Genomic DNA, 21,943 nt, shown 5'->3' on the forward strand with positions numbered 1-21,943 from the left:
GTGAGAGCGCCGAATCCTAGCCAGTAGACCACCAGGGAGGGATGGTTTAGTTTGACACTCCATGTCAAAAAAAATACTTTTGTACAAGAGCACAAGTCTTTTAGTAGCTAACTGAAAAATATTCACTAAGAAAGGAAGATAGCTGACTCTTTGTTATCAATTTCCATTGTCTGTTTTGACAACTCACTGTTGCTCAAGTATTAGAAATGATGCGCTGAACTGAAAGTGCATCATTTCTTTGAAAGGTTGGTGTTTTTGGCAAAAATATTCCGAGGACCTCACTTTGCATGACCTGGAATCGAACCCAGGCCGCAGCGGTGAGAGCGCCGAATCCTAGCCACTAGACCACCTGGGAGGGATGGTTTAGTTTGACACTCCATGAAAGAAAAGGAAGTTTCCTGAATGAAGTCCAAAGCAATGGAATGTGAGGGAGTGGGCTACTAGGAATCAGTTTTAGAAGGAAGGAGAGTAAAAATGGTTGTGCATAGCAGTCTTAAATTACACCACACAGCAGCTTTACCTGATGGATGTATAGTAATGGCACGAAAAAATTATTTTGAGGAGCTAGACGTTGAGAGTCCCTGGCTCCATGATAAATTGTTCTGGTGCTAAAGAAAGAAGACATTAATGATTCAGATATCAAATAAGGTTTAATTGGTTCTGATGAAAAAAATACTTTTGTACAAGAGCACAAGTCTTTTAGTAGCTAACTGAAAAATATTCACTAAGAAAGGAAGATAGCTGACTCTTTGTTATCAATTTCCATTGTCTGTTTTGACAACTCACTGTTGCTCAAGTATTAGAAATAATGCGCTGAACTGAAAGTGCATCATTTCTTTGAAAGGTTGGTGTTTTTGGCAAAAATATTCCGAGGACCTCACTTTCCCTGACCGGGAATCGAACCCGGGCCGCGGCAGTGAGAGCGCCGAATCCTAGCCACTAGACCACCAGGGAGGGATGGTTTAGTTTGACACTCCATGAAAGAAAAGGAAGTTTCCTGAATGAAGTCCAAAGCAATGGAATGTGAGGGAGTGGGCTACTAGGAATCAGTTTTAGAATGAAGGAGAGTAAAAATGGTTGTGCATAGCAGTCTTAAATTACACCACACAGCAGCTTTACCTGATGGATGTATAGTACTGGCACGAAAAAATTATTTTGAGGAGCTAGACGTTGAGAGTCCCTGGCTCCATGATAAATTGTTCTGGTGCTAAAGAAAGAAGACATTAATGATTCAGATATCAAATATGGTCTAATTGGTTCTGATGAAAAAAATACTTTTGTACAAGAGCACAAGTCTTTTAGTAGCTAACTGAAAAATATTCACTAAGAAAGGAAGATAGCTGACTCTCTGTTATCAATTTCCATTGTCTGTTTTGACATCTCACTGTTGCTCAAGTATTAGAAATGATGCGCTGAACTGAAAGTGCATCATTTCTTTGAAAGGTTGGTTTTTTTGGCAAAAATATTCCAAGGACCTCACTTTCCCAGCCCGGGAATCGAACCCAGGCCGCGGCGGTGAGAGCGCCGAATCCTAGCCAGTAGACCACCAGGGAGGGATGGTTTAGTTTGACACTCCATGTCAAAAAAAATACTTTTGTACAAGAGCACAAGTCTTTTAGTAGGTAACTGAAAAATATTCACTAAGAAAGGAAGATAGCTGACTCTTTGTTATCAATTTCCATTGTCTGTTTTGACAACTCACTGTTGCTCAAGTATTAGAAATGATGCGCTGAACTGAAAGTGCATAATTTCTTTGAAAGGTTGGTGTTTTTGGCAAAAACATTCCGAGGACCTCACTTTCACTGACCGGGAATCGAACCCAGGCTGCAGCGGTGAAAGCACCGAATCCTAGCCACTAGACCACCTGGGAGGGATGGTTTAGTTTGACACTCCATGAAAGAAAAGGAAGTTTCCTGAATGAAGTCCAAAGCAATGGAATGTGAGGGAGTGGGCTACTAGGAATCAGTTTTAGAAGGAAGGAGAGTAAAAATGGTTGTGCATAGCAGTCTTAAATTACACCACACAGCAGCTTTACCTGATGGATGTATAGTACTGGCACGAAAAAATTATTTTGAGGAGCTAGACGTTGAGAGTCCCTGGCTCCATGATAAATTGTTCTGGTGCTAAAGAAAGAAGACATTAATGACTCAGATATCAAATATGGTCTAATTGGTTCTGATGAAAAAAATACTTTTGTTCAAGAGCACAAGTCTTTTAGTAGCTAACTGAAAAATATTCACTAAGAAAGGAAGATAGCTGACTCTTTGTTATCAATTTCCATTGTCTGTTTTGACAACTCACTGTTGCTCAAGTATTAGAAATGATGCGCTGAACTGAAAGTGCATCATTTCTTTGAAAGGTTGGTGTTTTTGGCAAAAATATTCCGAGGACCTCACTTTCCCTGACCGGGAATTGACCCCGGGCCGCGGCGGTGAGAGCGCCGAATCCTAGCCACTAGACCACCAGGGAGGGATGGTTTTGTTTGACACTCCATGAAAGAAAAGGAAGTTTCCTGAATGAAGTCCAAAGCAATGGAATGTGAGGGAGTGGGCTACTAGGAATCAGTTTTAGAAGGAAGGAGAGTAAAAATGGTTGTGCATAGCAGTCTTAAATTACACCACACAGCAGCTTTACCTGATGGATGTATAGTACTGGCACGAAAAAATTATTTTGAGGAGCTAGACGTTGAGAGTCCCTGGCTCCATGATAAATTGTTCTGGTGCTAAAGAAAGAAGACATTAATGACTCAGATATCAAATATGGTCTAATTGGTTCTGATGAAAAAAATACTTTTGTACAAGAGCACAAGTCTTTTAGTAGCTAACTGAAAAATATTCACTAAGAAAGGAAGATAGCTGACTCTTTGTTATCAATTTCCATTGTCTGTTTTGACAACTCACTGTTGCTCAAGTATTAGAAATGATGCGCTGAACTGAAAGTGCATCATTTCTTTGAAAGGTTGGTGTTTTTGGCAAAAATATTCCGAGGACCTCACTTTCCCTGACCGGGAATCGAACCCGGGCCGCGGCAGTGAGAGCGCCGAATCCTAGCCACTAGACCACCAGGGAGGGATGGTTTAGTTTGACACTCCATGAAAGAAAAGGAAGTTTCCTGAATGAAGTCCAAAGCAATGGAATGTGAGGGAGTGGGCTACTAGGAATCAGTTTTAGAATGAAGGAGAGTAAAAATGGTTGTGCATAGCAGTCTTAAATTACACCACACAGCAGCTTTACCTGATGGATGTATAGTACTGGCACGAAAAAATTATTTTGAGGAGCTAGACGTTGAGAGTCCCTGGCTCCATGATAAATTGTTCTGGTGCTAAAGAAAGAAGACATTAATGATTCAGATATCAAATATGGTCTAATTGGTTCTGATGAAAAAAATACTTTTGTACAAGAGCACAAGTCTTTTAGTAGCTAACTGAAAAATATTCACTAAGAAAGGAAGATAGCTGACTCTCTGTTATCAATTTCCATTGTCTGTTTTGACATCTCACTGTTGCTCAAGTATTAGAAATGATGCGCTGAACTGAAAGTGCATCATTTCTTTGAAAGGTTGGTTTTTTTGGCAAAAATATTCCAAGGACCTCACTTTCCCAGCCCGGGAATCGAACCCAGGCCGCGGCGGTGAGAGCGCCGAATCCTAGCCAGTAGACCACCAGGGAGGGATGGTTTAGTTTGACACTCCATGTCAAAAAAAATACTTTTGTTCAAGAGCACAAGTCTTTTAGTAGCTAACTGAAAAATATTCACTTAGAAAGGAAGATAGCTGACTCTTTGTTATCAATTTCCATTGTCTGTTTTGACAACTCACTGTTGCTCAAGTATTAGAAATGATGCGCTGAACTGAAAGTGCATCATTTCTTTGAAAGGTTGGTGTTTTTGGCAAAAATATTCCGAGGACCTCACTTTCCCTGACCAGGAATCGAACCCAGGCTGCAGCGGTGAAAGCACCGAATCCTAGCCACTAGACCACCTGGGAGGGATGGTTTAGTTTGACACTCCATGAAAGAAAAGGAAGTTTCCTGAATGAAGTCCAAAGCAATGGAATGTGAGGGAGTGGGCTACTAGGAATCAGTTTTAGAAGGAAGGAGAGTAAAAATGGTTGTGCATAGCAGTCTTAAATTACACCACACAGCAGCTTTACCTGATGGATGTATAGTACTGGCACGAAAAAATTATTTTGAGGAGCTAGACGTTGAGAGTCCCTGGCTCCATGATAAATTGTTCTGGTTCTAAAGAAAGAAGACATTAATGACTCAGATATCAAATATGGTCTAATTGGTTCTGATGAAAAAAATACTTTTGTACAAGAGCACAAGTCTTTTAGTAGCTAACTGAAAAATATTCACTAAGAAAGGAAGATAGCTGACTCTTTGTTATCAATTTCCATTGTCTGTTTTGACAACTCACTGTTGCTCAAGTATTAGAAATGATGCGCTGAACTGAAAGTGCATCATTTCTTTGAAAGGTTGGTGTTTTTGGCAAAAATATTCAGAGGACCTCACTTTCCCTGACCGGGAATCGAACCCGGGCCGCGGCGGCGAGAGCGCCGAATCCTAGCCACTATACCACCAGGGAGGGATGGTTTAGTTTGACACTCCATGAAAGAAAAGGAAGTTTCCTGAATGAAGTCCAAAGCAATGGAATGTGAGGGAGTGGGCTACTAGGAATCAGTTTTAGAAGGAAGGAGAGTAAAAATGGTTGTGCATAGCAGTCTTAAATTACACCACACAGCAGCTTTACCTGATGGATGTATAGTACTGGCACAAAAAAATTATTTTGAGGAGCTAGACGTTGAGAGTCCCTGGCTCCATGATAAATTGTTCTGGTGCTAAAGAAAGAAGACATTAATGACTCAGATATCAAATATGGTCTAATTGGTTCTGATGAAAAAAATACTTTTGTACAAGAGCACAAGTCTTTTAGTAGCTAACTGAAAAATATTCACTAAGAAAGGAAGATAGCTGACTCTTTGTTATCAATTTCCATTGTCTGTTTTGACATCTCACTGTTGCTCAAGTATTAGAAATGATGCGCTGAACTGAAAGTGCATAATTTCTTTGAAAGGTTGGTGTTTTTGGCAAAAACATTCCTAGGACCTCACTTTCACTGACCGGGAATCGAACCCGGGCCGCGGCGGTGAGAGCGCCGAATCCTAGCCTCTAGGCCACCAGGGAGGGATGGTTTAGTTTGACACTCCATGAAAGAAAAGGAAGTTTCCTGAATGAAGTCCAAAGCAATGGAATGTGAGGGAGTGGGCTACTAGGAATCAGTTTTAGAAGGAAGGAGAGTAAAAATGGTTGTGCATAGCAGTCTTAAATTACACCACACAGCAGCTTTACCTGATGGATGTATAGTACTGGCACGAAAAAATTATTTTGAGGAGCTAGACGTTGAGAGTCCCTGGCTCCATGATAAATTGTTCTGGTGCTAAAGAAAGAAGACATTAATGACTCAGATATCAAATATGGTCTAATTGGTTCTGATGAAAAAAATACTTTTGTACAAGAGCACAAGTCTTTTAGTAGCTAACTGAAAAATATTCACTAAGAAAGGAAGATAGCTGACTCTTTGTTATCAATTTCCATTGTCTGTTTTGACATCTCACTGTTGCTCAAGTATTAGAAATGATGCGCTGAACTGAAAGTGCATAATTTCTTTGAAAGGTTGGTGTTTTTGGCAAAAACATTCCTAGGACCTCACTTTCACTGACCGGGAATCGAACCCGGGCCGCGGCGGTGAGAGCGCCGAATCCTAGCCTCTAGACAACCAGGGAGGGATGGTTTAGTTTGACACTCCATGAAAGAAAAGGAAGTTTCCTGAATGAAGTCCAAAGCAATGGAATGTGAGGGAGTGGGCTACTAGGAATCAGTTTTAGAAGGAAGGAGAGTAAAAATGGTTGTGCATAGCAGTCTTAAATTACACCACACAGCAGCTTTACCTGATGGATGTATAGTACTGGCACGAAAAAATTATTTTGAGGAGCTAGACGTTGAGAGTCCCTGGCTCCATGATAAATTGTTCTGGTGCTAAAGAAAGAAGACATTAATGACTCAGATATCAAATATGGTCTAATTGGTTCTGATGAAAAAAATACTTTTGTACAAGAGCACAAGTCTTTTAGTAGCTAACTGAAAAATATTCACTAAGAAAGGAAGATAGCTGACTCTTTGTTATCAATTTCCATTGTCTGTTTTGACAACTCACTGTTGCTCAAGTATTAGAAATGATGCGCTGAACTGAAAGTGCATCATTTCTTTGAAAGGTTGGTGTTTTTGGCAAAAATATTCAGAGGACCTCACTTTCCCTGACCGGGAATCAAACCCGGGCCGCGGCGGTGAGAGCGCCGAATCCTAGCCACTAGACCACCAGGGAGGGATGTTTTAGTTTGACACTCCATGAAAGAAAAGGAAGTTTCCTGAATGAAGTCCAAAGCAATGGAATGTGAGGGAGTGGGCTACTAGGAATCAGTTTTAGAAGGAAGGAGAGTAAAAATGGTTGTGCATAGCAGTCTTAAATTACACCACACAGCAGCTTTACCTGATGGATGTATAGTACTGGCACGAAAAAATTATTTTGAGGAGCTAGACGTTGAGAGTCCCTGGCTCCATGATAAATTGTTCTGGTGCTAAAGAAAGAAGACATTAATGACTCAGATATCAAATATGGTCTAATTGGTTCTGATGAAAAAAATACTTTTGTACAAGAGCACAAGTCTTTTAGTAGCTAACTGAAAAATATTCACTAAGAAAGGAAGATAGCTGACTCTTTGTTATCAATTTCCATTGTCTGTTTTGACAACTCACTGTTGCTCAAGTATTAGAAATGATGCGCTGAACTGAAAGTGCATCATTTCTTTGAAAGGTTGGTGTTTTTGGCAAAAATATTCCGAGGACCTCACTTTCCCTGACCGGGAATTGACCCCGGGCCGCGGCGGTGAGAGCGCCGAATCCTAGCCACTAGACCACCAGGGAGGGATGGTTTTGTTTGACACTCCATGAAAGAAAAGGAAATTTCCTGAATGAAGTCCAAAGCAATGGAATGTGAGGGAGTGGGCTACTAGGAATCAGTTTTAGAAGGAAGGAGAGTAAAAATGGTTGTGCATAGCAGTCTTAAATTACACCACACAGCAGCTTTACCTGATGGATGTATAGTACTGGCACGAAAAAATTATTTTGAGGAGCTAGACGTTGAGAGTCCCTGGCTCCATGATAAATTGTTCTGGTGCTAAAGAAAGAAGACATTAATGACTCAGATATCAAATATGGTCTAATTGGTTCTGATGAAAAAAATACTTTTGTACAAGAGCACAAGTCTTTTAGTAGCTAACTGAAAAATATTCACTAAGAAAGGAAGATAGCTGACTCTTTGTTATCAATTTCCATTGTCTGTTTTGACAACTCACTGTTGCTCAAGTATTAGAAATGATGCGCTGAACTGAAAGTGCATCATTTCTTTGAAAGGTTGGTGTTTTTGGCAAAAATATTCCGAGGACCTCACTTTCCCTGACCGGGAATCGAACCCGGGCCGCGGCAGTGAGAGCGCCGAATCCTAGCCACTAGACCACCAGGGAGGGATGGTTTAGTTTGACACTCCATGAAAGAAAAGGAAGTTTCCTGAATGAAGTCCAAAGCAATGGAATGTGAGGGAGTGGGCTACTAGGAATCAGTTTTAGAATGAAGGAGAGTAAAAATGGTTGTGCATAGCAGTCTTAAATTACACCACACAGCAGCTTTACCTGATGGATGTATAGTACTGGCACGAAAAAATTATTTTGAGGAGCTAGACGTTGAGAGTCCCTGGCTCCATGATAAATTGTTCTGGTGCTAAAGAAAGAAGACATTAATGATTCAGATATCAAATATGGTCTAATTGGTTCTGATGAAAAAAATACTTTTGTACAAGAGCACAAGTCTTTTAGTAGCTAACTGAAAAATATTCACTAAGAAAGGAAGATAGCTGACTCTCTGTTATCAATTTCCATTGTCTGTTTTGACATCTCACTGTTGCTCAAGTATTAGAAATGATGCGCTGAACTGAAAGTGCATCATTTCTTTGAAAGGTTGGTTTTTTTGGCAAAAATATTCCAAGGACCTCACTTTCCCAGCCCGGGAATCGAACCCAGGCCGCGGCAGTGAGAGTGCCGAATCCTAGCCAGTAGACCACCAGGGAGGGATGGTTTAGTTTGACACTCCATGTCAAAAAAAATACTTTTGTACAAGAGCACAAGTCTTTTAGTAGCTAACTGAAAAATATTCACTAAGAAAGGAAGATAGCTGACTCTTTGTTATCAATTTCCATTGTCTGTTTTGACAACTCACTGTTGCTCAAGTATTAGAAATGATGCGCTGAACTGAAAGTGCATCATTTCTTTGAAAGGTTGGTGTTTTTGGCAAAAATATTCCAAGGACCTCACTTTCCCTGACCAGGAATCGAACCCAGGCTGCAGCGGTGAAAGCACCGAATCCTAGCCACTAGACCACCTGGGAGGGATGGTTTAGTTTGACACTCCATGAAAGAAAAGGAAGTTTCCTGAATGAAGTCCAAAGCAATGGAATGTGAGGGAGTGGGCTACTAGGAATCAGTTTTAGAAGGAAGGAGAGTAAAAATGGTTGTGCATAGCAGTCTTAAATTACACCACACAGCAGCTTTACCTGATGGATGTATAGTACTGGCACGAAAAAATTATTTTGAGGAGCTAGACGTTGAGAGTCCCTGGCTCCATGATAAATTGTTCTGGTGCTAAAGAAAGAAGACATTAATGACTCAGATATCAAATATGGTCTAATTGGTTCTGATGAAAAAAATACTTTTGTACAAGAGCACAAGTCTTTTAGTAGCTAACTGAAAAATATTCACTAAGAAAGGAAGATAGCTGACTCTTTGTTATCAATTTCCATTGTCTGTTTTGACAACTCACTGTTGCTCAAGTATTAGAAATGATGCGCTGAACTGAAAGTGCATCATTTCTTTGAAAGGTTGGTGTTTTTGGCAAAAATATTCAGAGGACCTCACTTTCCCTGACCGGGAATCGAACCCGGGCCGCGGCGGCGAGAGCGCCGAATCCTAGCCACTATACCACCAGGGAGGGATGGTTTAGTTTGACACTCCATGAAAGAAAAGGAAGTTTCCTGAATGAAGTCCAAAGCAATGGAATGTGAGGGAGTGGGCTACTAGGAATCAGTTTTAGAAGGAAGGAGAGTAAAAATGGTTGTGCATAGCAGTCTTAAATTACACCACACAGCAGCTTTACCTGATGGATGTATAGTACTGGCACAAAAAAATTATTTTGAGGAGCTAGACGTTGAGAGTCCCTGGCTCCATGATAAATTGTTCTGGTGCTAAAGAAAGAAGACATTAATGACTCAGATATCAAATATGGTCTAATTGGTTCTGATGAAAAAAATACTTTTGTACAAGAGCACAAGTCTTTTAGTAGCTAACTGAAAAATATTCACTAAGAAAGGAAGATAGCTGACTCTTTGTTATCAATTTCCATTGTCTGTTTTGACAACTCACTGTTGCTCAAGTATTAGAAATGATGCGCTGAACTGAAAGTGCATCATTTCTTTGAAAGGTTGGTGTTTTTGGCAAAAATATTCTGAGGACCTCACTTTCCCTGACCGGGAATCGAACCCGGGCCGCGGCGGTGAGTGCGCCGAATCCTAGCCACTAGACCACCAGGGAGGGATGGTTTAGTTTGACACTCCATGAAAGAAAAGGAAGTTTTCTGAATGAAGTCCAAAGCAATGGAATGTGAGGGAGTGGGCTACTAGGAATCAGTTTTAGAAGGAAGGAGAGTAAAAATGGTTGTGCATAGCAGTCTTAAATTACACCACACAGCAGCTTTACCTGATGGATGTATAGTACTGGCACGAAAAAATAATTTTGAGGAGCTAGACGTTGAGAGTCCCTGGCTCCATGATAAATTGTTCTGGTGCTAAAGAAAGAAGACATTAATGACTCAGATATCAAATATGGTCTAATTGGTTCTGATGAAAAAAATACTTTTGTACAAGAGCACAAGTCTTTTAGTAGCTAACTGAAAAATATTCACTAAGAAAGGAAGATAGCTGACTCTCTGTTATCAATTTCCATTGACTGTTTTGACATCTCACTGTTGCTCAAGTATTAGAAATGATGCGCTGAACTGAAAGTGCATCATTTCTTTGAAAGGTTGGTGTTTTTGGCAAAAATATTCCAAGGACCTCACTTTCCCAGCCCGGGAATCGAACCCGGGCAGCGGCGGTGAGAGCGCCGAATCCTAGCCAGTAGACCACCAGGGAGGGATGGTTTAGTTTGACACTCCATGTCAAAAAAAATACTTTTGTACAAGAGCACAAGTCTTTTAGTAGCTAACTGAAAAATATTCACTAAGAAAGGAAGATAGCTGACTCTTTGTTATCAATTTCCATTGTCTGTTTTGACAACTCACTGTTGCTCAAGTATTAGAAATGATGCGCTGAACTGAAAGTGCATCATTTCTTTGAAAGGTTGGTGTTTTTGGCAAAAATATTCCGAGGACCTCACTTTGCCTGACCAGGAATCGAACCCAGGCCGCAGCGGTGAGAGCGCCGAATCCTAGCCACTAGACCACCTGGGAGGGATGGTTTAGTTTGACACTCCATGAAAGAAAAGGAAGTTTCCTGAATGAAGTCCAAAGCAATGGAATGTGAGGGAGTGGGCTACTAGGAATCAGTTTTAGAAGGAAGGAGAGTAAAAATGGTTGTGCATAGCAGTCTTAAATTACACCACACAGCAGCTTTACCTGATGGATGTATAGTAATGGCACGAAAAAATTATTTTGAGGAGCTAGACGTTGAGAGTCCCTGGCTCCATGATAAATTGTTCTGGTGCTAAAGAAAGAAGACATTAATGATTCAGATATCAAATAAGGTTTAATTGGTTCTGATGAAAAAAATACTTTTGTACAAGAGCACAAGTCTTTTAGTAGCTAACTGAAAAATATTCACTAAGAAAGGAAGATAGCTGACTCTTTGTTATCAATTTCCATTGTCTGTTTTGACAACTCACTGTTGCTCAAGTATTAGAAATAATGCGCTGAACTGAAAGTGCATCATTTCTTTGAAAGGTTGGTGTTTTTGGCAAAAATATTCCAAGGACCTCACTTTCCCTGACCGGGAATCGAACCCGGGCAGCGGCGGTGAGAGCGCCGAATCCTAGCCAGTAGACCACCAGGGAGGGATGGTTTAGTTTGACACTCCATGTCAAAAAAAATACTTTTGTACAAGAGCACAAGTCTTTTAGTAGCTAACTGAAAAATATTCACTAAGAAAGGAAGATAGCTGACTCTTTGTTATCAATTTCCATTGTCTGTTTTGACAACTCACTGTTGCTCAAGTATTAGAAATGATGCGCTGAACTGAAAGTGCATCATTTCTTTGAAAGGTTGGTGTTTTTGGCAAAAATATTCCGAGGACCTCACTTTGCCTGACCAGGAATCGAACCCAGGCCGCAGCGGTGAGAGCGCCGAATCCTAGCCACTAGACCACCTGGGAGGGATGGTTTAGTTTGACACTCCATGAAAGAAAAGGAAGTTTCCTGAATGAAGTCCAAAGCAATGGAATGTGAGGGAGTGGGCTACTAGGAATCAGTTTTAGAAGGAAGGAGAGTAAAAATGGTTGTGCATAGCAGTCTTAAATTACACCACACAGCAGCTTTACCTGATGGATGTATAGTAATGGCACGAAAAAATTATTTTGAGGAGCTAGACGTTGAGAGTCCCTGGCTCCATGATAAATTGTTCTGGTGCTAAAGAAAGAAGACATTAATGATTCAGATATCAAATAAGGTTTAATTGGTTCTGATGAAAAAAATACTTTTGTACAAGAGCACAAGTCTTTTAGTAGCTAACTGAAAAATATTCACTAAGAAAGGAAGATAGCTGACTCTTTGTTATCAATTTCCATTGTCTGTTTTGACAACTCACTGTTGCTCAAGTATTAGAAATAATGCGCTGAACTGAAAGTGCATCATTTCTTTGAAAGGTTGGTGTTTTTGGCAAAAATATTCCAAGGACCTCACTTTCCCTGACCGGGAATCGAACCCGGGCCGCGGCGGTGAGAGCGCCGAATCCTAGCCAGTAGACCACCAGGGAGGGATGGTTTAGTTTGACACTCCATGTCAAAAAAAATACTTTTGTACAAGAGCACAAGTCTTTTAGTAGCTAACTGAAAAATATTCACTAAGAAAGGAAGATAGCTGACTCTTTGTTATCAATTTCCATTGTCTGTTTTGACAACTCACTGTTGCTCAAGTATTAGAAATAATGCGCTGAACTGAAAGTGCATCATTTCTTTGAAAGGTTGGTGTTTTTGGCAAAAATATTCCAAGGACCTCACTTTCCCTGACCGGGAATCGAACCCGGGCCGCGGCGGTGAGAGCGCCGAATCCTAGCCAGTAGACCACCAGGGAGGGATGGTTTAGTTTGACACTCCATGTCAAAAAAAATACTTTTGTACAAGAGCACAAGTCTTTTAGTAGCTAACTGAAAAATATTCACTAAGAAAGGCAGATAGCTGACTCTTTGTTTTCAATTTCCATTGCCTGTTTTGACATCTCACTGTTGCTCAAGTATTAGAAATGATGCGCTGAACTGAAAGTGCATCATTTCTTTGAAAGGTTGGTGTTTTTGGCAAAAATATTCAGAGGACCTCACTTTCCCTGACCAGGAATCGAACCCGGGCGGCGGCGGTGAGAGCGCCGAATCCTAGCCACTAGACCACCAGGGAGGGATGGTTTAGTTTGACACTCCATGAAAGAAAAGGAAGTTTCCTGAATGAAGTCCAAAGCAATGGAATGTGAGGGAGTGGGCTACTAGGAATCAGTTTTAGAAGGAAGGAGAGTAAAAATGGTTGTGCATAGCAGTCTTAAATTACACCACACAGCAGCTTTACCTGATGGATGTATAGTACTGGCACGAAAAAATTATTTTGAGGAGCTAGACGTTGAGAGTCCCTGGCTCCATGATAAATTGTTCTGGTGCTAAAGAAAGAAGACATTAATGACTCAGATATCAAATATAGTCTAATTGGTTCTGATGAAAAAAATACTTTTGTACAAGAGCACAAGTTTTTTAGTAGCTAACTGAAAAATATTCACTAAGAAAGGAAGATAGCTGACTCTTTGTTTTCAATTTCCATTGCCTGTTTTGACATCTCACTGTTGCTAAAGTATTAGAAATGATGCGCTGAACTGAAAGTGCATCATTTCTTTGAAAGGTTGGTGTTTTTGGCAAAAATATTCAGAGGACCTCACTTACCCTGACCAGGAATCGAACCCGGGCGGCGGCGGCGAGAGCGCCGAATCCTAGCCACTAGACCACCAGGGAGGGATGGTTTAGTTTGACACTCCATGAAAGAAAAGGAAGTTTCCTGAATGAAGTCCAAAGCAATGGAATGTGAGGGAGTGGGCTACTAGGAATCAGTTTTAGAAAGAAGGAGAGTAAAAATGGTTGTGCATAGCAGTCTTAAATTACACCACACAGCAGCTTTACCTGATGGATGTATAGTACTGGCACGAAAAAATTATTTTGAGGAGCTAGACGTTGAGAGTCCCTGGCTCCATGATAAATTGTTCTGGTGCTAAAGAAAGAAGACATTAATGACTCAGATATCAAATATGGTCTAATTGGTTCTGATGAAAAAAATACTTTTGTACAAGAGCACAAGTCTTTTAGTAGCTAACTGAAAAATATTCACTAAGAAAGGAAGATAGCTGACTCTTTGTTATCAATTTCCATTGTCTGTTTTGACAACTCACTGTTGCTCAAGTATTAGAAATAATGCGCTGAACTGAAAGTGCATCATTTCTTTGAAAGGTTGGTGTTTTTGGCAAAAATATTCCAAGGACCTCACTTTCCCTGACCGGGAATCGAACCCGGGCCGCGGCGGTGAGAGCACCGAATCCTAGCCAGTAGACCACCAGGGAGGGATGGTTTAGTTTGACACTCCATGTCAAAAAAAATACTTTTGTACAAGAGCACAAGTCTTTTAGTAGCTAACTGAAAAATATTCACTAAGAAAGGAAGATAGCTGACTCTTTGTTTTCAATTTCCATTGCCTGTTTTGACATCTCACTGTTGCTCAAGTATTAGAAATGATGCGCTGAACTGAAAGTGCATCATTTCTTTGAAAGGTTGGTGTTTTTGGCAAAAATATTCAGAGGACCTCACTTTCCCTGACCAGGAATCGAACCCTGGCGGCGGCGGTGAGAGCGCCGAATCCTAGCCACTAGACCACCAGGGAGGGATGGTTTAGTTTGACACTCCATGAAAGAAAAGGAAGTTTCCTGAATGAAGTCCAAAGCAATGGAATGTGAGGGAGTGGGCTACTAGGAATCAGTTTTAGAAGGAAGGAGAGTAAAAATGGTTGTGCATAGCAGTCTTAAATTACACCACACAGCAGCTTTACCTGATGGATGTATAGTACTGTCACGAAAAAATTATTTTGAGGAGCTAGACGTTGAGAGTCCCTGGCTCCATGATAAATTGTTCTGGTGCTAAAGAAAGAAGACATTAATGACTCAGATATCAAATATGGTCTAATTGGTTCTGATGAAAAAAATACTTTTGTACAAGAGCACAAGTTTTTTAGTAGCTAACTGAAAAATATTCACTAAGAAAGGAAGATAGCTGACTCTTTGTTTTCAATTTCCATTGCCTGTTTTGACATCTCACTGTTGCTCAAGTATTAGAAATGATGCGCTGAACTGAAAGTGCATCATTTCTTTGAAAGGTTGGTGTTTTTGGCAAAAATATTCAGAGGACCTCACTTACCCTGACCAGGAATCAAACCCGGGCGGCGGCGGCGAGAGCGCCGAATCCTAGCCACTAGACCACCAGGGAGGGATGGTTTAGTTTGACACTCCATGAAAGAAAAGGAAGTTTCCTGAATGAAGTCCAAAGCAATGGAATGTGAGGGAGTGGGCTACTAGGAATCAGTTTTAGAAAGAAGGAGAGTAAAAATGGTTGTGCATAGCAGTCTTAAATTACACCACACAGCAGCTTTACCTGATGGATGTATAGTACTGGCACGAAAAAATTATTTTGAGGAGCTAGACGTTGAGAGTCCCTGGCTCCATGATAAATTGTTCTGGTGCTAAAGAAAGAAGACATTAATGACTCAGATATCAAATATGGTCTAATTGGTTCTGATGAAAAAAATACTTTTGTACAAGAGCACAAGTCTTTTAGTAGCTAACTGAAAAATATTCACTAAGAAAGGAAGATAGCTGACTCTTTGTTATCAATTTCCATTGTCTGTTTTGACAACTCACTGTTGCTCAAGTATTAGAAATGATGCGCTGAACTGAAAGTGCATCATTTCTTTGAAAGGTTGGTGTTTTTGGCAAAAATATTCAGAGGACCTCACTTTCCCTGACCGGGAATCGAATCCGGGCCGCGGCGGCGAGAGCGCCGAATCCTAGCCACTATACCACCAGGGAGGGATGGTTTAGTTTGACACTCCATGAAAGAAAAGGAAGTTTCCTGAATGAAGTCCAAAGCAATGGAATGTGAGGGAGTGGGCTACTAGGAATCAGTTTTAGAAGGAAGGAGAGTAAAAATGGTTGTGCATAGCAGTCTTAAATTACACCACACAGCAGCTTTACCTTATGGATGTATAGTACTGGCACAAAAAAATTATTTTGAGGAGCTAGACGTTGAGAGTCCCTGGCTCCATGATAAATTGTTCTGGTGCTAAAGAAAGAAGACATTAATGACTCAGATATCAAATATGGTCTAATTGGTTCTGATGAAAAAAATACTTTTGTACAAGAGCACAAGTCTTTTAGTAGCTAACTGAAAAATATTCACTAAGAAAGGAAGATAGCTGACTCTTTGTTATCAATTTCCATTGTCTGTTTTGACAACTCACTGTTGCTCAAGTATTAGAAATGATGCGCTGAACTGAAAGTGCATCATTTCTTTGAAAGGTTGGTGTTTTTGGCAAAAATATTCCGAGGACCTCACTTTCCCTAACCAGGAATCGAACCCAGGCTGGGGTGGTGAGAGCGCCGAATCCTAGGCACTAGACCACCAGGGAGGGATGGTTTAGTTTGACACTCCATGAAAGAAAAGGAAGTTTCCTGAATGAAGTCCAAAGCAATGGAATGTGAGGGAGTGGGCTACTAGGAATCAGTTTTAGAATGAAGGAGAGTAAAAATGGTTGTGCATAGCAGTCTTAAATTACTCCACACAGCAGCTTTACCTGATGGATGTATAGTACTGGCACGAAAAAATTATTTTGAGGAGCTAGACGTTGAGAGTCCCTGGCTCCATGATAAATTGTTCTGGTGCTAAAGAAAGAAGACATTAATGACTCAGATATCAAATATGGTCTAATTGGTTCTGATGAAAAAAATACTTTTGTACAAGAGCACAAGTCTTTTAGTAGCTAACTGAAAAATATTCACTAAGAAAGGAAGATAGCTGACTCTTTGTTATCAATTTCCATTGTCTGTTTTGACAACTCACTGTTGCTCAAGTATTAGAAATGATGCGCTGAACTGAAAGTGCATCATTTCTTTGAAAGGTTGGTGTTTTTGGCAAAAATATTCAGAGGACCTCACTTTCCCTGACCGGGAATCGAACCCGGGCCGCGGCGGCGAGAGCGCCGAATCCTAGCCACTATACCACCAGGGAGGGATGGTTTAGTTTGACACTCCATGAAAGAAAAGGAAGTTTCCTGAATGAAGTCCAAAGCAATGGAATGTGAGGGAGTGGGCTACTAGGAATCAGTTTTAGAAGGAAGGAGAGTAAAAATGGTTGTGCATAGCAGTCTTAAATTACACCACACAGCAGCTTTACCTGATGGATGTATAGTACTGGCACAAAAAAATTATTTTGAGGAGCTAGACGTTGAGAGTCCCTGGCTCCATGATAAATTGTTCTGGTGCTAAAGAAAGAAGACATTAATGACTCAGATATCAAATATGGTCTAATTGGTTCTGATGAAAAAAATACTTTTGTACAAGAGCACAAGTCTTTTAGTAGCTAACTGAAAAATATTCACTAAGAAAGGAAGATAGCTGACTCTTTGTTATCAATTTCCATTGTCTGTTTTGACAACTCACTGTTGCTCAAGTATTAGAAATGATGCGCTGAACTGAAAGTGCATCATTTCTTTGAAAGGTTGGTGTTTTTGGCAAAAATATTCCGAGGACCTCACTTTCCCTGACCAGGAATTGAACCCAGGCTGCAGCGGTGAAAGCACCGAATCCTAGCCACTAGACCACCTGGGAGGGATGGTTTAGTTTGACACTCCATGTCAAAAAAAATACTTTTGTACAAGAGCACAAGTCTTTTAGTAGCTAACTGAAAAATATTCACTAAGAAAGGAAGATAGCTGACTCTTTGTTTTCAATTTCCATTGCCTGTTTTGACATCTCACTGTTGCTCAAGTATTAGAAATGATGCGCTGAACTGAAAGTGCATCATTTCTTTGAAAGGTTGGTGTTTTTGGCAAAAATATTCAGAGGACCTCACTTTCCCGGACCAGGAATCGAACCCGGGCGGCGGCGGTGAGAGCGCCGAATCCTAGCCACTAGACCACCAGGGAGGGATGGTTGAGTTTGACACTCCATGAAAGAAAAGGAAGTTTCCTGAATGAAGTCCAAAGCAATGGAATGTGAGGGAGTGGGCTACTAGGAATCAGTTTTAGAAGGAAGGAGAGTAAAAATGGTTGTGCATAGCAGTCTTAAATTACACCACACAGCAGCTTTACCTGATGGATGTATAGTACTGTCACGAAAAAATTATTTTGAGGAGCTAGACGTTGAGAGTCCCTGGCTCCATGATAAATTGTTCTGGTGCTAAAGAAAGAAGACATTAATGACTCAGATATCAAATATGGTCTAATTGGTTCTGATGAAAAAAATACTTTTGTACAAGAGCACAAGTTTTTTAGTAGCTAACTGAAAAATATTCACTAAGAAAGGAAGATAGCTGACTCTTTGTTTTCAATTTCCATTGCCTGTTTTGACATCTCACTGTTGCTCAAGTATTAGAAATGATGCGCTGAACTGAAAGTGCATCATTTCTTTGAAAGGTTGGTGTTTTTGGCAAAAATATTCAGAGGACCTCACTTACCCTGACCAGGAATCGAACCCGGGCGGCGGCGGCGAGAGCGCCGAATCCTAGCCACTAGACCACCAGGGAGGGATGGTTTAGTTTGACACTCCATGAAAGAAAAGGAAGTTTCCTGAATGAAGTCCAAAGCAATGGAATGTGAGGGAGTGGGCTACTAGGAATCAGTTTTAGAAAGAAGGAGAGTAAAAATGGTTGTGCATAGCAGTCTTAAATTACACCACACAGCAGCTTTACCTGATGGATGTATAGTACTGGCACGAAAAAATTATTTTGAGGAGCTAGACGTTGAGAGTCCCTGGCTCCATGGTAAATTGTTCTGGTGCTAAAGAAAGAAGACATTAATGACTCAGATATCAAATATGGTCTAATTGGTTCTGATGAAAAAAATACTTTTGTACAAGAGCACAAGTCTTTTAGTAGCTAACTGAAAAATATTCACTAAGAAAGGAAGATAGCTGACTCTTTGTTATCAATTTCCATTGTCTGTTTTGACAACTCACTGTTGCTCAAGTATTAGAAATGATGCGCTGAACTGAAAGTGCATCATTTCTTTGAAAGGTTGGTGTTTTTGGCAAAAATATTCCGAGGACCTCACTTTCCCTGACCGGGAATCGAACCCGGGCCGCGGCGGCGAGAGCACCGAATCCTAGCCACTATACCACCAGGGAGGGATGGTTTAGTTTGACACTCCATGAAAGAAAAGGAAGTTTCCTGAATGAAGTCCAAAGCAATGGAATGTGAGGGAGTGGGCTACTAGGAATCAGTTTTAGAAGGAAGGAGAGTAAAAATGGTTGTGCATGGCAGTCTTAAATTACACCACACAGCAGCTTTACCTTATGGATGTATAGTACTGGCACAAAAAAATTATTTTGAGGAGCTAGACGTTGAGAGTCCCTGGCTCCATGATAAATTGTTCTGGTGCTAAAGAAAGAAGACATTAATGACTCAGATATCAAATATGGTCTAATTGGTTCTGATGAAAAAAATACTTTTGTACAAGAGCACAAGTCTTTTAGTAGCTAACTGAAAAATATTCACTAAGAAAGGAAGATAGCTGACTCTTTGTTATCAATTTCCATTGTCTGTTTTGACAACTCACTGTTGCTCAAGTATTAGAAATGATGCGCTGAACTGAAAGTGCATCATTTCTTTGAAAGGTTGGTGTTTTTGGCAAAAATATTCCGAGGACCTCACTTTCCCTGACCGGGAATCGAACCCGGGCCACGGCGGTGAGAGCGCCGAATCCTAGCCACTAGACCACCAGGGAGGGATGGTTTAGTTTGACACTCCATGAAAGAAAAGGAAGTTTCCTGAATGAAGTCCAAAGCAATGGAATGTGAGGGAGTGGGCTACTAGGAATCAGTTTTAGAATGAAGGAGAGTAAAAATGGTTGTGCATAGCAGTCTTAAATTACTCCACACAGCAGCTTTACCTGATGGTTGTATAGTACTGGCACGAAAAAATTATTTTGAGGAGCTAGACGTTGAGAGTCCCTGGCTCCATGATAAATTGTTCTGGTGCTAAAGAAAGAAGACATTAATGACTCAGATATCAAATATGGTCTAATTGGTTCTGATGAAAAAAATACTTTTGTACAAGAGCACAAGTCTTTTAGTAGCTAACTGAAAAATATTCACTAAGAAAGGAAGATAGCTGACTCTTTGTTATCAATTTCCATTGTCTGTTTTGACAACTCACTGTTGCTCAAGTATTAGAAATGATGCGCTGAACTGAAAGTGCATCATTTCTTTGAAAGGTTGGTGTTTTTGGCAAAAATATTCAGAGGACCTCACTTTCCCTGACCGGGAATCGAACCCGGGCCGCGGCGGCGAGAGCGCCGAATCCTAGCCACTATACCACCAGGGAGGGATGGTTTAGTTTGACACTCCATGAAAGAAAAGGAAGTTTCCTGAATGAAGTCCAAAGCAATGGAATGTGAGGGAGTGGGCTACTAGGAATCAGTTTTAGAAGGAAGGAGAGTAAAAATGGTTGTGCATAGCAGTCTTAAATTACACCACACAGCAGCTTTACCTTATGGATGTATAGTACTGGCACAAAAAAATTATTTTGAGGAGCTAGACTTTGAGAGTCCCTGGCTCCATGATAAATTGTTCTGGTGCTAAAGAAAGAAGACATTAATGACTCAGATATCAAATATGGTCTAATTGGTTCTGATGAAAAAAATACTTTTGTACAAGAGCACAAGTCTTTTAGTAGCTAACTGAAAAATATTCACTAAGAAAGGAAGATAGCTGACTCTTTGTTATCAATTTCCATTGTCTGTTTTGACAACTCACTGTTGCTCAAGTATTAGAAATGATGCGCTGAACTGAAAGTGCATCATTTCTTTGAAAGGTTGGTGTTTTTGGCAAAAATATTCCAAGGACCTCACTTTCCCTAACCAGGAATCGAACCCAGGCTGGGGTGGTGAGAGCGCCGAATCCTAGCCACTAGACCACCAGGGAGGGATGGTTTAGTTTGACACTCCATGAAAGAAAAGGAAGTTTCCTGAATGAAGTCCAAAGCAATGGAATGTGAGGGAGTGGGCTACTAGGAATCAGTTTTAGAATGAAGGAGAGTAAAAATGGTTGTGCATAGCAGTCTTAAATTACTCCACACAGCAGCTTTACCTGATGGATGTATAGTACTGGCACGAAAAAATTATTTTGAGGAGCTAGACGTTGAGAGTCCCTGGCTCCATGATAAATTGTTCTGGTGCTAAAGAAAGAAGACATTAATGACTCAGATATCAAATATGGTCTAATTGGTTCTGATGAAAAAAATACTTTTGTACAAGAGCACAAGTCTTTTAGTAGCTAACTGAAAAATATTCACTAAGAAAGGAAGATAGCTGACTCTTTGTTATCAATTTCCATTGTCTGTTTTGACAACTCACTGTTGCTCAAGTATTAGAAATGATGCGCTGAACTGAAAGTGCATCATTTCTTTGAAAGGTTGGTGTTTTTGGCAAAAATATTCCGAGGACCTCACTTTGCCTGACCAGGAATCGAACCCAGGCCGCAGCGGTGAGAGCGCCGAATCCTAGCCACTAGACCACCTGGGAGGGATGGTTTAGTTTGACACTCCATGAAAGAAAAGGAAGTTTCCTGAATGAAGTCCAAAGCAATGGAATGTGAGGGAGTGGGCTACTAGGAATCAGTTTTAGAAGGAAGGAGAGTAAAAATGGTTGTGCATAGCAGTCTTAAATTACACCACACAGCAGCTTTACCTGATGGATGTATAGTAATGGCACGAAAAAATTATTTTGAGGAGCTAGACGTTGAGAGTCCCTGGCTCCATGATAAATTGTTCTGGTGCTAAAGAAAGAAGACATTAATGATTCAGATATCAAATAAGGTTTAATTGGTTCTGATGAAAAAAATACTTTTGTACAAGAGCACAAGTCTTTTAGTAGCTAACTGAAAAATATTCACTAAGAAAGGAAGATAGCTGACTCTTTGTTATCAATTTCCATTGTCTGTTTTGACAACTCACTGTTGCTCAAGTATTAGAAATAATGCGCTGAACTGAAAGTGCATCATTTCTTTGAAAGGTTGGTGTTTTTGGCAAAAATATTCCAAGGACCTCACTTTCCCTGACCGGGAATCGAACCCGGGCAGCGGCGGTGAGAGCGCCGAATCCTAGCCAGTAGACCACCAGGGAGGGATGGTTTAGTTTGACACTCCATGTCAAAAAAAATACTTTTGTACAAGAGCACAAGTCTTTTAGTAGCTAACTGAAAAATATTCACTAAGAAAGGAAGATAGCTGACTCTTTGTTATCAATTTCCATTGTCTGTTTTGACAACTCACTGTTGCTCAAGTATTAG

General features: G+C 40.5%; 9 non-coding genes across 9 annotated transcripts; all 9 read right to left on the minus strand.

Annotated features, from left to right (window-relative positions):
• Positions 1-882: 882 nt before the first annotated feature.
• On the minus strand, positions 883-954 carry TRNAE-CUC (transfer RNA glutamic acid (anticodon CUC)). The gene has a single exon. It is a non-coding gene; the product is annotated as a tRNA-Glu (tRNA).
• A 2,042-nt stretch (positions 955-2,996) lies between these two features.
• Positions 2,997-3,068, minus strand: TRNAE-CUC (transfer RNA glutamic acid (anticodon CUC)). The gene has a single exon. It is a non-coding gene; the product is annotated as a tRNA-Glu (tRNA).
• A 1,443-nt stretch (positions 3,069-4,511) lies between these two features.
• Positions 4,512-4,583, minus strand: TRNAE-CUC (transfer RNA glutamic acid (anticodon CUC)). Its single transcript has one exon. It is a non-coding gene; the product is annotated as a tRNA-Glu (tRNA).
• Positions 4,584-6,308: 1,725 nt separating this feature from the next.
• TRNAE-CUC (transfer RNA glutamic acid (anticodon CUC)) lies at positions 6,309-6,380 on the minus strand. Its single transcript has one exon. It is a non-coding gene; the product is annotated as a tRNA-Glu (tRNA).
• Positions 6,381-7,506: 1,126 nt separating this feature from the next.
• Positions 7,507-7,578, minus strand: TRNAE-CUC (transfer RNA glutamic acid (anticodon CUC)). The gene has a single exon. It is a non-coding gene; the product is annotated as a tRNA-Glu (tRNA).
• Positions 7,579-9,021: 1,443 nt separating this feature from the next.
• On the minus strand, positions 9,022-9,093 carry TRNAE-CUC (transfer RNA glutamic acid (anticodon CUC)). The gene has a single exon. It is a non-coding gene; the product is annotated as a tRNA-Glu (tRNA).
• A 7,503-nt stretch (positions 9,094-16,596) lies between these two features.
• Positions 16,597-16,668, minus strand: TRNAE-CUC (transfer RNA glutamic acid (anticodon CUC)). Its single transcript has one exon. It is a non-coding gene; the product is annotated as a tRNA-Glu (tRNA).
• A 2,641-nt stretch (positions 16,669-19,309) lies between these two features.
• Positions 19,310-19,381, minus strand: TRNAE-CUC (transfer RNA glutamic acid (anticodon CUC)). Its single transcript has one exon. It is a non-coding gene; the product is annotated as a tRNA-Glu (tRNA).
• Positions 19,382-19,908: 527 nt separating this feature from the next.
• Positions 19,909-19,980, minus strand: TRNAE-CUC (transfer RNA glutamic acid (anticodon CUC)). Its single transcript has one exon. It is a non-coding gene; the product is annotated as a tRNA-Glu (tRNA).
• Between the last annotated feature and the right edge of the window lie 1,963 nt (positions 19,981-21,943).

This window comes from Taudactylus pleione, unplaced genomic scaffold, assembly GCF_031769625.1.
Source record: "Taudactylus pleione unplaced genomic scaffold, aTauple2 ptg000174l, whole genome shotgun sequence".
Classification (NCBI taxonomy): Eukaryota; Metazoa; Chordata; class Amphibia; order Anura; family Myobatrachidae; genus Taudactylus; species Taudactylus pleione.